This window comes from Amblyomma mixtum, chromosome 10 (genome assembly GCF_055824585.1).
Source record: "Amblyomma mixtum isolate Tamu chromosome 10, ASM5582458v1, whole genome shotgun sequence".
Classification (NCBI taxonomy): domain Eukaryota; kingdom Metazoa; phylum Arthropoda; class Arachnida; order Ixodida; family Ixodidae; genus Amblyomma; species Amblyomma mixtum.
The window spans coordinates 166,869,497-166,884,039 of record NC_143021.1 but is presented as its reverse complement, the minus strand read 5'-3'; positions in this window follow the sequence as shown (position 1 = coordinate 166,884,039).

Sequence of the window (14,543 nt, the reverse complement as noted above, 5' to 3'; positions counted from 1 at the left end):
TGCTTAGGACCTGTTGGCTAGGCCTGTTGTACTTGTCCCTAAGAGGTACTGAATGGAAGCACGACTCGCTTATTTCAAGGGTAGCATGCAGTCATCTGTGCTTATAATGTTCGCTATAGCTCTACACCATCACGTTTTATTCCAGCGGTACCCTTCCGAAAAGTGCAGTGTATGGACGCATAGTGCATTTATTTTAATAGGATCACACGACTGTCACCTTAATATGCTCACTCGTGCTTAGGACCTGTTGGCTAGGCCTGTTGTACTTGTCCCTAAGAGGTACTGAATGGAAGCACGACTCGCTTATTTAAAGGGTAGCGTGCAGTCATCTGTGCTTATAATGTTCGCTATAGCTCTTCACCATCACGTTTTATTCCAGCGGTACCCTTCCGAAAAGTGCAGTGTATGGACGCATAGCGCGTTTATTTTAATAGGATCACACGACTGTCACCTTAATGTGCTCACTCGTGCTTAGGACCTGTTGGCTAGGCCTGTTGTACTTGTCCCTAAGAGGTACTGAATGGAAGCACGACTCACTTATTTCAAGGGTAGCATGCAGTCGTCTGTGCTTATAATGTTCGCTATAGCTCTACACCATCACGTTTTATTCCAGCGGTACCCTTCCGAAAAGTGCAGTGTATGGACGCATAGCGCGTTTATTTTTGATAGGATCACACGACTGTCACCTTAATATGCTCACTCGTGCTTAGGACCTGTTGGCTAGGCCTGTTGTACTTGTCGCTAAGAGGTACTGAATGGAAGCACGACTCGCTTATTTCAAGGGTAGCAAGCAGTCATCTGTGCTTATAATGTTCGCTATAGCTCTACACCATCACGTTTTATTCCAGCGGTACCCTTCCGAAAAGTGCAGTGTATGGACGCATAGCGCGTTTATTTTAATAGGATCACACGACTGTCACCTTAGTATGCTCACTCGTGCTTAGGACCTGTTGGCTATGCCTGTTGTAATTGTCCCTAAGAGGTACTGAACGGAGCACGACTCGCTTATTTCAAGGGTAGCATGCAGTCATCTGTGCTTATAATGTTCGCTATAGCTCTACACCATCACGTTTTATTCCAGCGGTACCCTTCCGAAAAGTGCAGTGTATGGACGCATAGCGCGTTTATTTTTGATAGGATCACACGACTGTCACCTTAATATGCTCAGTCGTGCTTAGGACCTGTTGGCTAGGCCTGTTGTACTTGTCCCTAAGAGGTACTGAACGGAAGCACGACTCGCTTATTTCAAGGCTAGCATGCAGTCATCTGTGCTTATAATGTTCGCTATAGCTCTACACCATCACGTTTTATTCCAGCGGTACCCTTCCCAAAAGTGCAGTGTATGGAAACATAGTGCATTTAATTTAATAGGATCACACGACTGTCACCTTAATATGCTCACTCGTGCTTAGGACCTGTTGGCTAGGCCTGTTGTACTTGTCCCTAAGAGGTACTGAACGGAAGCACGACTCGCTTATTTCAAGGGTAGCATGCAGTCATCTGCGCTTATAATGTTCGCTATAGTTCTACACCATCACGTTTTATTCCAGCGGTACCCTTCCGAAAAGTGCAGTGTATGGACGCATAGCGCGTTTATTTTTGATAGGATCACACGACTGTCACCTTAATATGCTCACTCGTGCTTAGGACCTGTTGGCTAGGCCTGTTGTACTTGTCCCTAAGAGGTACTGAATGGAAGCACGACTCGCTTATTTCAAGGGTAGCATGCAGTCATCTGTGCTTATAATGTTCGCTATAGCTCTACACCATCACGTTTTATTCCAGCGGTACCCTTCCGAAAAGTGCAGTGTATGGACGCATAGCGCGTTTATTTGAATAGGATCACACGACTGTCACCTTAGTATGCTCACTCGTGCTTAGGACCTGTTGGCTAGGCCTGTTGTACTTGTCCCTAAGAGTTACTGAACGGAAGCACGACTCGCTTATTTCAAGGGTAGCATGCACTCATCTGTGCTTATAATGTTCGCTATAGCTCTACACCATCACGTTTTATTCCAGCGGTACCCTTCCGAAAAGTGCAGTGTATGGACGCATAGCGCGCTTATTTTTGATAGGATCACACGACTGTCACCTTAATATGCTCACTCGTGCTTAGGACCTGTTGGCTAGGCCTGTTGTACTTGTCCCTAAGAGGTACTGAATGGAAGCACGACTCGCTTATTTCAAGGGTAGCGTGCAGTCATCTGTGCTTATAATGTTCGCTATAGCTCTACACCATCACGTTTTATTCCAGCGGTACCCTTCCGAAAAGTGCAGTGTATGGACGCATAGCGCGTTTATTTTAATAGGATCACACGACTGTCACCTTAATGTGCTCACTCGTGCTTAGGACCTGTTGGCTAGGCCTGTTGTACTTGTCCCTAAGAGGTACTGAATGGAAGCATGACTCGCTTATTTCAAGGGTAGCATGCAGTCATCTGTGCTTATAATGTTCGCTATAGCTCTACACCATCACGTTTTATTCCAGCGGTACCCTTCCGAAAAGTGCAGTGTATGGACGCATAGCGCGTTTATTTTAATAGGATCACACGACTGTCACCTTAATATGCTCACTCGTGCTTAGGACCTGTTGGCTAGGCCTTTTGTACTTGTCCCTAAGAGGTACTGAATGGAAGCACGACTCGTTTACTTCAAGGGTAGCATGCAGTCATCTGTGCTTATAATGTTCGCTATACCTCTACACCATCACGTTTTATTCCAGCGGTACCCTTCCGAAAAGTGCAGTGTATGGACGCATAGTGCATTTATTTTAATAGGATCACACGACTGTCACCTTAATATGCTCACTCGTGCTTAGGACCTGTTGGCTAGGCCTGTTGTACTTGTCCCTAAGAGGTACTGAATGGAAGCACGACTCGCTTATTTCAAGGGTAGCGTGCAGTCATCTGTGCTTATAATGTTCGCTATAGCTCTACACCATCACGTTTTATTCCAGCGGTACCCTTCCGAAAAGTGCAGTGTATGGACGCATAGCGCGTTTATTTTAATAGGATCACACGACTGTCACCTTAATGTGCTCACTCGTGCTTAGGACCTGTTGGCTAGGCCTGTTGTACTTGTCCCTAAGAGGTACTGAATGGAAGCACGACTCGCTTATTTCAAGGGTAGCATGCAGTCGTCTGTGCTTATAATGTTCGCTATAGCTCTACACCATCACGTTTTATTCCAGCGGTACCCTTCCGAAAAGTGCAGTGTATGGACGCATAGCGCGTTTATTTTTGATAGGATCACACGACTGTCACCTTAATATGCTCACTCGTGCTTAGGACCTGTTGGCTAGGCCTGTTGTACTTGTCGCTAAGAGGTACTGAATGGAAGCACGACTCGCTTATTTCAAGGGTAGCAAGCAGTCATCTGTGCTTATAATGTTCGCTATACCTCTACACCATCACGTTTTATTCCAGCGGTACCCTTCCGAAAAGTGCAGTGTATGGACGCATAGCGCGTTTATTTTAATAGGATCACACGACTGTCACCTTAGTATGCTCACTCGTGCTTAGGACCTGTTGGCTATGCCTGTTGTAATTGTCCCTAAGAGGTACTGAACGGAGCACGACTCGCTTATTTCAAGGGTAGCATGCAGTCATCTGTGCTTATAATGTTCGCTATAGCTCTACACCATCACGTTTTATTCCAGCGGTACCCTTCCGAAAAGTGCAGTGTATGGACGCATAGCGCGTTTATTTTTGATAGGATCACACGACTGTCACCTTAATATGCTCACTCGTGCTTAGGACCTGTTGGCTAGGCCTGTTGTACTTGTCCCTAAGAGGTACTGAACGGAAGCACGACTCGCTTATTTCAAGGCTAGCATGCAGTCATCTGTGCTTATAATGTTCGCTATAGCTCTACACCATCACGTTTTATTCCAGCGGTACCCTTCCCAAAAGTGCAGTGTATGGAAACATAGTGCATTTAATTTAATAGGATCACACGACTGTCACCTTAATATGCTCACTCGTGCTTAGGACCTGTTGGCTAGGCCTGTTGTACTTGTCCCTAAGAGGTACTGAACGGAAGCACGACTCGCTTATTTCAAGGGTAGCATGCAGTCATCTGTGCTTATAATGTTCGCTATAGCTCTAAACCATCACGTTTTATTCCAGCGGTACCCTTCAAAAAAGTGCAGTGTATGGACGCATAGTGCATTTAATTTAATAGGATCACACGACTGTCACCTTAATATGCTCACTCGCGCTTAGGACCTGTTGGCTACGCCTGTTGTACTTGTCCCTAAGAGGTACTGAATGGAAGCACGACTCGCTTATTTCAAGGGTAGCATGCAGTCATCTGTGCTTATAATGTTCGCTATAGCTCTACACCTTCACGTTTTATTCCAGCGGTACCGTTCCGAAAAGTGCAGTGTATGGACGCATAGTGCATTTATTTTAATAGGATCACACGACTGTCACCTTAATATGCTCACTCGTGCTTAGGACCTGTTGGCTAGGCCTGTTGTACTTGTCCCTAAGAGGTACTGAATGGAAGCACGACTCGCTTATTTCAAGGGTAGCATGCAGTCATCTGTGCTTATAATGTTCGCTATAGCTCTACACCATCACGTTTTATTCCAGCGGTACCCTTCCGAAAAGTGCAGTGTATGGACGCATAGTGCATTTATTTTAATAGGATCACACGACTGTCACCTTAATATGCTCACTCGTGCTTAGGACCTGTTGGCTAGGCCTGTTGTACTTGTCCCTAAGAGGTACTGAATGGAAGCACGACTCGCTTATTTAAAGGGTAGCGTGCAGTCATCTGTGCTTATAATGTTCGCTATAGCTCTTCACCATCACGTTTTATTCCAGCGGTACCCTTCCGAAAAGTGCAGTGTATGGACGCATAGCGCGTTTATTTTAATAGGATCACACGACTGTCACCTTAATGTGCTCACTCGTGCTTAGGACCTGTTGGCTAGGCCTGTTGTACTTGTCCCTAAGAGGTACTGAATGGAAGCACGACTCACTTATTTCAAGGGTAGCATGCAGTCGTCTGTGCTTATAATGTTCGCTATAGCTCTACACCATCACGTTTTATTCCAGCGGTACCCTTCCGAAAAGTGCAGTGTATGGACGCATAGCGCGTTTATTTTTGATAGGATCACACGACTGTCACCTTAATATGCTCACTCGTGCTTAGGACCTGTTGGCTAGGCCTGTTGTACTTGTCGCTAAGAGGTACTGAATGGAAGCACGACTCGCTTATTTCAAGGGTAGCAAGCAGTCATCTGTGCTTATAATGTTCGCTATAGCTCTACACCATCACGTTTTATTCCAGCGGTACCCTTCCGAAAAGTGCAGTGTATGGACGCATAGCGCGTTTATTTTAATAGGATCACACGACTGTCACCTTAGTATGCTCACTCGTGCTTAGGACCTGTTGGCTATGCCTGTTGTAATTGTCCCTAAGAGGTACTGAACGGAGCACGACTCGCTTATTTCAAGGGTAGCATGCAGTCATCTGTGCTTATAATGTTCGCTATAGCTCTACACCATCACGTTTTATTCCAGCGGTACCCTTCCGAAAAGTGCAGTGTATGGACGCATAGCGCGTTTATTTTTGATAGGATCACACGACTGTCACCTTAATATGCTCAGTCGTGCTTAGGACCTGTTGGCTAGGCCTGTTGTACTTGTCCCTAAGAGGTACTGAACGGAAGCACGACTCGCTTATTTCAAGGCTAGCATGCAGTCATCTGTGCTTATAATGTTCGCTATAGCTCTACACCATCACGTTTTATTCCAGCGGTACCCTTCCCAAAAGTGCAGTGTATGGAAACATAGTGCATTTAATTTAATAGGATCACATGACTGTCACCTTAATATGCTCACTCGTGCTTAGGACCTGTTGGCTAGGCCTGTTGTACTTGTCCCTAAGAGGTACTGAACGGAAGCACGACTCGCTTATTTCAAGGGTAGCATGCAGTCATCTGCGCTTATAATGTTCGCTATAGTTCTACACCATCACGTTTTATTCCAGCGGTACCCTTCCGAAAAGTGCAGTGTATGGACGCATAGCGCGTTTATTTTTGATAGGATCACACGACTGTCACCTTAATATGCTCACTCGTGCTTAGGACCTGTTGGCTAGGCCTGTTGTACTTGTCCCTAAGAGGTACTGAATGGAAGCACGACTCGCTTATTTCAAGGGTAGCATGCAGTCATCTGTGCTTATAATGTTCGCTATAGCTCTACACCATCACGTTTTATTCCAGCGGTACCCTTCCGAAAAGTGCAGTGTATGGACGCATAGCGCGTTTATTTGAATAGGATCACACGACTGTCACCTTAGTATGCTCACTCGTGCTTAGGACCTGTTGGCTAGGCCTGTTGTACTTGTCCCTAAGAGTTACTGAACGGAAGCACGACTCGCTTATTTCAAGGGTAGCATGCACTCATCTGTGCTTATAATGTTCGCTATAGCTCTACACCATCACGTTTTATTCCAGCGGTACCCTTCCGAAAAGTGCAGTGTATGGACGCATAGCGCGCTTATTTTTGATAGGATCACACGACTGTCACCTTAATATGCTCACTCGTGCTTAGGACCTGTTGGCTAGGCCTGTTGTACTTGTCCCTAAGAGGTACTGAATGGAAGCACGACTCGCTTATTTCAAGGGTAGCGTGCAGTCATCTGTGCTTATAATGTTCGCTATAGCTCTACACCATCACGTTTTATTCCAGCGGTACCCTTCCGAAAAGTGCAGTGTATGGACGCATAGCGCGTTTATTTTAATAGGATCACACGACTGTCACCTTAATGTGCTCACTCGTGCTTAGGACCTGTTGGCTAGGCCTGTTGTACTTGTCCCTAAGAGGTACTGAATGGAAGCACGACTCGCTTATTTCAAGGGTAGCATGCAGTCGTCTGTGCTTATAATGTTCGCTATAGCTCTACACCATCACGTTTTATTCCAGCGGTACCCTTCCGAAAAGTGCAGTGTATGGACGCATAGCGCGTTTATTTTTGATAGGATCACACGACTGTCACCTTAATATGCTCACTCGTGCTTAGGACCTGTTGGCTAGGCCTGTTGTACTTGTCGCTAAGAGGTACTGAATGGAAGCACGACTCGCTTATTTCAAGGGTAGCAAGCAGTCATCTGTGCTTATAATGTTCGCTATAGCTCTACACCATCACGTTTTATTCCAGCGGTACCCTTCCGAAAAGTGCAGTGTATGGACGCATAGCGCGTTTATTTTAATAGGATCACACGACTGTCACCTTAGTATGCTCACTCGTGCTTAGGACCTGTTGGCTATGCCTGTTGTAATTGTCCCTAAGAGGTACTGAACGGAGCACGACTCGCTTATTTCAAGGGTAGCATGCAGTCATCTGTGCTTATAATGTTCGCTATAGCTCTACACCATCACGTTTTATTCCAGCGGTACCCTTCCGAAAAGTGCAGTGTATGGACGCATAGCGCGTTTATTTTTGATAGGATCACACGACTGTCACCTTAATATGCTCACTCGTGCTTAGGACCTGTTGGCTAGGCCTGTTGTACTTGTCCCTAAGAGGTACTGAACGGAAGCACGACTCGCTTATTTCAAGGCTAGCATGCAGTCATCTGTGCTTATAATGTTCGCTATAGCTCTACACCATCACGTTTTATTCCAGCGGTACCCTTCCCAAAAGTGCAGTGTATGGAAACATAGTGCATTTAATTTAATAGGATCACACGACTGTCACCTTAATATGCTCACTCGTGCTTAGGACCTGTTGGCTAGGCCTGTTGTACTTGTCCCTAAGAGGTACTGAACGGAAGCACGACTCGCTTATTTCAAGGGTAGCATGCAGTCATCTGTGCTTATAATGTTCGCTATAGCTCTAAACCATCACGTTTTATTCCAGCGGTACCCTTCAAAAAAGTGCAGTGTATGTACGCATAGTGCATTTAATTTAATAGGATCACACGACTGTCACCTTAATATGCTCACTCGCGCTTAGGACCTGTTGGCTACGCCTGTTGTACTTGTCCCTAAGAGGTACTGAATGGAAGCACGACTCGCTTATTTCAAGGGTAGCATGCAGTCATCTGTGCTTATAATGTTCGCTATAGCTCTACACCTTCACGTTTTATTCCAGCGGTACCGTTCCGAAAAGTGCAGTGTATGGACGCATAGTGCATTTATTTTAATAGGATCACACGACTGTCACCTTAATATGCTCACTCGTGCTTAGGACCTGTTGGCTAGGCCTGTTGTACTTGTCCCTAAGAGGTACTGAATGGAAGCACGACTCGCTTATTTCAAGGGTAGCATGCAGTCATCTGTGCGTATAATGTTCGCTATAGCTCTACACCATCACGTTTTATTCCAGCGGTACCCTTCCGAAAAGTGCAGTGTATGGACGCATAGTGCATTTATTTTAATAGGATCACACGACTGTCACCTTAATATGCTCACTCGTGCTTAGGACCTGTTGGCTAGGCCTGTTGTACTTGTCCCTAAGAGGTACTGAATGGAAGCACGACTCGCTTATTTCAAGGGTAGCGTGCAGTCATCTGTGCTTATAATGTTCGCTATAGCTCTTCACCATCACGTTTTATTCCAGCGGTACCCTTCCGAAAAGTGCAGTGTATGGACGCATAGCGCGTTTATTTTAATAGGATCACACGACTGTCACCTTAATGTGCTCACTCGTGCTTAGGACCTGTTGGCTAGGCCTGTTGTACTTGTCCCTAAGAGGTACTGAATGGAAGCACGACTCACTTATTTCAAGGGTAGCATGCAGTCGTCTGTGCTTATAATGTTCGCTATAGCTCTACACCATCACGTTTTATTCCAGCGGTACCCTTCCGAAAAGTGCAGTGTATGGACGCATAGCGCGTTTATTTTTGATAGGATCACACGACTGTCACCTTAATATGCTCACTCGTGCTTAGGACCTGTTGGCTAGGCCTGTTGTACTTGTCGCTAAGAGGTACTGAATGGAAGCACGACTCGCTTATTTCAAGGGTAGCAAGCAGTCATCTGTGCTTATAATGTTCGCTATAGCTCTACACCATCACGTTTTATTCCAGCGGTACCCTTTCCGAAAAGTGCAGTGTATGGACGCATAGCGCGTTTATTTTAATAGGATCACACGACTGTCACCTTAGTATGCTCACTCGTGCTTAGGACCTGTTGGCTAGGCCTGTTGTACTTGTCCCTAAGAGGTACTGAACGGAAGCACGACTCGCTTATTTCAAGGGTAGCATGCAGTCATCTGCGCTTATAATGTTCGCTATAGTTCTACACCATCACGTTTTATTCCAGCGGTACCCTTCCGAAAAGTGCAGTGTATGGACGCATAGCGCGTTTATTTTTGATAGGATCACACGACTGTCACCTTAATATGCTCACTCGTGCTTAGGACCTGTTGGCTAGGCCTGTTGTACTTGTCCCTAAGAGGTACTGAATGGAAGCACGACTCGCTTATTTCAAGGGTAGCATGCAGTCATCTGTGCTTATAATGTTCGCTATAGCTCTACACCATCACGTTTTATTCCAGCGGTACCCTTCCGAAAAGTGCAGTGTATGGACGCATAGCGCGTTTATTTGAATAGGATCACACGACTGTCACCTTAGTATGCTCACTCGTGCTTAGGACCTGTTGGCTAGGCCTGTTGTACTTGTCCCTAAGAGTTACTGAACGGAAGCACGACTCGCTTATTTCAAGGGTAGCATGCACTCATCTGTGCTTATAATGTTCGCTATAGCTCTACGCCATCACGTTTTATTCCAGCGGTACCCTTCCGAAAAGTGCAGTGTATGGACGCATAGCGCGCTTATTTTTGATAGGATCACACGACTGTCACCTTAATATGCTCACTCGTGCTTAGGACCTGTTGGCTAGGCCTGTTGTACTTGTCCCTAAGAGGTACTGAACGAAAGCACGACTCGCTTATTTCAAGGGTAGCATGCAGTCATCTGTGCTTATAATGTTCGCTATAGCTCTACACCATCACGTTTTATTCCAGCGGTACCCTTCCGAAAAGTGCAGTGTATGGACGCATAGCGCATTTATTTTTGATAGGATCACACGACTGTCACCTTAATATGCTCACTCGTGCTTAGGACCTGTTGCCTAGGCCTGTTGTTTTTGTCCCTAAGAGGTACTGAACGGAAGCACGACTCGCTTATTTCAAGGGTAGCATGCAGTCATCTGTGCTTATAATGTTCGCTATAGCTCTACACCATCACGTTTTATTCCAGCCGTACCCTTCCGAAAAGTGCAGTGTATGGACGCATAGCGCGTTTATTTTTGATAGGATCACACGACTGTCACCTTAATATGCTCACCCGTGCTTAGGACCTGTTGGCTAGGCCTGTTGTACTTGTCCCTAAGAGGTACTGAATGGAAGCACGACTCGCTTATTTCAAGAATAGCATGCAGTCATCTGTGCTTATAATGTTCGCTATAGCTCTACACCATCACGTTTTATTCCAGCGGTACCCTTCCGAAAAGTGTAGTGTATGGACGCATAGCGCGTTTATTTTAATAGGATCACACGACTGTCACCTTAATATGCTCACTCGTGCTTAGGACCTGTTGGCTAGGCCTGTTGTACTTGTCCCTAAGAGGTACTGAATGGAAGCATGACTCGCTTATTTCAAGGGTACCATGCAGTCATCTGTGCTTATAATGTTCGCTATAGCTCTACACTATCACGTTTTATTCCAGCGGTACCCTTCCGAAAAGTGCAGTGTATGGACGCATAGCGCGTTTATTTTAATAGGATCACACGACTGTCACCTTAATATGCTCACTCGTGCTTAGGACCTGTTGGCTAGGCCTGTTGTACTTGTCCCTAAGAGGTACTGAATGGAAGCTCGACTCGCTTATTTCAAGGGTAGCATGCAGTCATCTGTGCTTATAATGTTCGCTATAGCTCTACACCATCACGTTTTATTCCAGCGGTACCCTTCAAAAAAGTGCAGTGTATGGACGCATAGTGCATTTAATTTAATAGGATCACACGACTGTCACCTTAATATGCTCACTCGTGCTTAGGACCTGTTGGCTACGCCTGTTGTACTTGTCCCTAAGAGGTACTGAATGGAAGCACGACTCGCTTATTTCAAGGGTAGCATGCAGTCATCTGTGCTTATAATGTTCGCTATAGCTCTACACCTTCACGTTTTATTCCAGCGGTACCGTTCCGAAAAGTGCAGTGTATGGACGCATAGTGCATTTATTTTAATAGGATCACACGACTGTCACCTTAATATGCTCACTCGTGCTTAGGACTTGTTGGCTAGGCCTGTTGTACTTGTCCCTAAGAGGTACTGAATGGAAGCACGACTCGCTTATTTCAAGGGTAGCATGCAGTCATCTGTGCTTATAATGTTCGCTATAGCTCTACACCATCACGTTTTATTCCAGCGGTACCCTTCCGAAAAGTGCAGTGTATGGACGCATAGCGCGTTTATTTTAATAGGATCACACGACTGTCACCTTAATATGTTCACTCGTGCTTAGGACCTGTTGGCTAGGCCTGTTGTACTTGTCCCTAAGAGGTACTGATTGGAAGCTCGACTCGCTTATTTCAAGGGTAGCATGCAGTCATCTGTGCTTATAATGTTCGCTATAGCTCTACACCATCACGTTTTATTCCAGCGGTACCCTTCCCAAAAGTGCAGTGTATGGAAACATAGTGCATTTAATTTAATAGGATCACACGACTGTCACCTTAATATGCTCACTCGTGCTTAGGACCTGTTGGCTAGGCCTGTTGTACTTGTCCCTAAGAGGTACTGAACGGAAGCACGACTCGCTTATTTGAAGGGTAGCATGCAGTCATCTGTGCTTATAATGTTCGCTATAGTTCTACACCATCACGTTTTATTCCAGCGGTACCCTTCCGAAAAGTGCAGTGTATGGACGCATAGCGCGTTTATTTTTGATAGGATCACACGACTGTCACCTTAATATGCTCACTCGTGCTTAGGACCTGTTGGCTAGGCCTGTTGTACTTGTCCCTAAGAGGTACTGAATGGAAGCACGACTCGCTTATTTCAAGGGTAGCATGCAGTCATCTGTGCTTATAATGTTCGCTATAGCTCTACACCATCACGTTTTATTCCAGCGGTACCCTTCCGAAAAGTGCAGTGTATGGACGCATAGCGCGTTTATTTGAATAGGATCACACGACTGTCACCTTAGTATGCTCACTCGTGCTTAGGACCTGTTGGCTAGGCCTGTTGTACTTGTCCCTAAGAGGTACTGAACGGAAGCACGACTCGCTTATTTCAAGGGTAGCATGCAGTCATCTGTGCTTATAATGTTCGCTATAGCTCTACACCATCACGTTTTATTCCAGCGGTACCCTTCCGAAAAGTGCAGTGTATGGACGCATAGCGCGCTTATTTTTGATAGGATCACACGACTGTCACCTTAATATGCTCACTCGTGCTTAGGACCTGTTGGCTAGGCCTGTTGTACTTGTCCCTAAGAGGTACTGAACGGAAGCACGACTCGCTTATTTCAAGGGTAGCATGCAGTCATCTGTGCTTATAATGTTCGCTATAGCTCTACACCATCACGTTTTATTCCAGCGGTACCCTTCCGAAAAGTGCAGTGTATGGACGCATAGCGCATTTATTTTTGATAGGATCACACGACTGTCACCTTAATATGCTCACTCGTGCTTAGGACCTGTTGCCTAGGCCTGTTGTTTTTGTCCCTAAGAGGTACTGAACGGAAGCACGACTCGCTTATTTCAAGGGTAGCATGCAGTCATCTGTGCTTATAATGTTCGCTATAGCTCTACACCATCACGTTTTATTCCAGCCGTACCCTTCCGAAAAGTGCAGTGTATGGACGCATAGCGCGTTTATTTTTGATAGGATCACACGACTGTCACCTTAATATGCTCACTCGTGCTTAGGACCTGTTGGCTAGGCCTGTTGTACTTGTCCCTAAGAGGTACTGAATGGAAGCACGACTCGCTTATTTCAAGAATAGCATGCAGTCATCTGTGCTTATAATGTTCGCTATAGCTCTACACCATCACGTTTTATTCCAGCGGTACCCTTCCGAAAAGTGCAGTGTATGGACGCATAGCGCGTTTATTTTAATAGGATCACACGACTGTCACCTTAATATGCTCACTCGTGCTTAGGACCTGTTGGCTAGGCCTGTTGTACTTGTCCCTAAGAGGTACTGAATGGAAGCACGACTCGCTTATTTCAAGGGTACCATGCAGTCATCTGTGCTTATAATGTTCGCTATAGCTCTACACCATCACGTTTTATTCCAGCGGTACCCTTCCGAAAAGTGCAGTGTATGGACGCATAGCGCGTTTATTTTAATAGGATCACACGACTGTCACCTTAATATGCTCACTCGTGCTTAGGACCTGTTGGCTAGGCCTGTTGTACTTGTCCCTAAGAGGTACTGAATGGAAGCTCGACTCGCTTATTTCAAGGGTAGCATGCAGTCATCTGTGCTTATAATGTTCGCGATAGCTCTACACCATCACGTTTTATTCCAGCGGTACCCTTCCCAAAAGTGCAGTGTATGGACGCATAGTGCATTTAATTTAATAGGATCACACGACTGTAACCTTAATATGCTCACTCGTGCTTAGGACCTGTTGGCTACGCCTGTTGTACTTGTCCCTAAGAGGTACTGAATGGAAGCACGACTCGCTTATTTCAAGGGTAGCATGCAGTCATCTGTGCTTATAATGTTCGCTATAGCTCTACACCTTCACGTTTTATTCCAGCGGTACCGTTCCGAAAAGTGCAGTGTATGGACGCATAGTGCATTTATTTTAATAGGATCACACGACTGTCACCTTAATATGCTCACTCGTGCTTAGGACCTGTTGGCTAGGCCTGTTGTACTTGTCCCTAAGAGGTACTGAATGGGAGCACGACTCGCTTATTTCAAGGGTAGCATGCAGTCATCTGTGCTTATAATGTTCGCTATAGCTCTACACCATCACGTTTTATTCCAGCGGTACCCTTCCGAAAAGTGCAGTGTATGGACGCATAGCGCGTTTATTTTAATAGGATCACACGACTGTCACCTTAATATGCTCACTCGTGCTTAGGACCTGTTGGCTAGGCCTGTTGTACTTGTCCCTAAGAGGTACTGATTGGAAGCTCGACTCGCTTATTTCAAGGGTAGCATGCAGTCATCTGTGCTTATAATGTTCGCTATAGCTCTACACCATCACGTTTTATTCCAGCGGTACCCTTCCCAAAAGTGCAGTGTATGGACGCATAGCGCATTTATTTTTGATAGGATCACACGACTGTCACCTTAATATGCTCACTCGTGCTTAGGACCTGTTGCCTAGGCCTGTTGTACTTGTCCCTAAGAGGTACTGAACGGAAGCACGACTCGCTTATTTCAAGGGTAGCATGCAGTCATCTGTGCTTATAATGTTCGCTATAGTTCTACACCATCACGTTTTATTCCAGCGGTACCCTTCCGAAAAGTGCAGTGTATGGACGCATAGCGCGTTTATTTTTGATAGGATCACACAACTGTCACCTTAATATGCTCACTCGTGCTTAGGACCTGTT